Source organism: Otolemur garnettii, unplaced genomic scaffold (genome assembly GCF_000181295.1).
Source record: "Otolemur garnettii isolate 467f Iridium unplaced genomic scaffold, OtoGar3 scaffold00091, whole genome shotgun sequence".
Lineage (NCBI taxonomy): Eukaryota > Metazoa > Chordata > Mammalia > Primates > Galagidae > Otolemur > Otolemur garnettii.
The window spans coordinates 3,528,498-3,529,643 of record NW_003852486.1 but is presented as its reverse complement, the minus strand read 5'-3'; the positions used below and the strand labels follow the sequence as shown (position 1 = coordinate 3,529,643).

The window sequence follows — 1,146 nt, the reverse complement described above, 5'->3', positions numbered from 1 at the left end:
TCCACCAGCCTTGGCCTCTCAAGTGCTGGGATTACAGGCGTGAGTGAGCCACTGCGCTCCGCCCCACAGATCTTCATTTTCTTTCCCTCCTGAATCTGAAGGCTGGTCCCCTTTTGCAGTAAGGCTTTCAGTGTATGTTCTGGAGGTGCCGTGCAATGTAGCGAGTTCGAATCTTTCCCCACCAGCCTCATCCCAGGTGCGAACCCCGATCGCGGATACCGCCAGACCCCATCAGTGTTCAGCACCCACCCGATCCAAGTTTTCGGGGCAGAGGAACCCAGGGAGGAGACAGAGCCACAACCAGAGAAAAGGACGGGCCCTTCTCGAACCTCCCTCCTGGACCAACTCCGCAAATGTAACACCCAGCGGACGCATGACCCTCACCTCCACCTTCCGCTGCACCGCGGTATCGCTGCTTGGCACCTCCACGCGTGGCACCAGCCCCGCCCGTTGACTTTCTGGGAAATGTAGTCTATTCAAAAAGCGGAAGCTAAACTATGAAGCTAGTCTCTCAGCATACTGGGAGTTGTGGTCCACCGATCCGAAATAAGCTGGAATCAGGAAATTTGGCCGAGGCAGGAAATTGAGAAAGACACCGCTGGAGCATGTCGGGAACTGGAGGGCTAGCGGGTTAGACTGACTGGCCAGCAAGCTCCCGCACATGCTCCGCGAGATGGCTGCTGGGAATTGTAGTTTCTAGAGAAGATGGCTCCATTTTCTAGTTGGTCTGTGGCTTCCTGTTAAAGGCAAAGGGCCTCTTCCCTTTTCAGGCAAGACTACAGTTGATACTCTTCCAGGCCATCTCTGCAGAAGGGGCTAAGGCATATTCAAAAATTGCCATAGGCTTTCCAGAGACAAGAATGAAACGGGGACCTTCCCAACGGTAGATGATCTAGCCTCAAAATGTCAGCATCTGTAAAGAACCTCAGAGGTGGCTCAGCGCCTGTAGCTCAGGCGGCTAAGGCGCCAGCCACATACACCTAAGGTGGCGGGTTCGAATCCAGCCCAGGCCCACCAAAACAATGATGGCTGCAACCAAAAATAGCCGGGCGTTGTGGCGGGCGCCTGTAGTCCCAGCTACTTGGGAGGTGGAGGCAGGAGACATGTTTGAGCCCAGGAATTGGAGGTTGCTGTGAGCTGTGATGC

At 55.0% G+C, this 1,146-nt stretch overlaps 1 protein-coding gene across 1 annotated transcript in view; it reads right to left on the bottom strand.

The window, feature by feature from the left end:
• MRPL24 (mitochondrial ribosomal protein L24) overlaps positions 1-454 on the bottom strand; it is a 5,187-nt gene extending 4,733 nt beyond the window's left edge. The window contains exon 1 of the mRNA XM_003795243.3: positions 385-454. The gene's annotated coding sequence lies outside the window, so the exon portion shown is untranslated. The remainder of the gene's footprint in view (positions 1-384) is intronic.
• Positions 455-1,146: the final 692 nt, after the last annotated feature.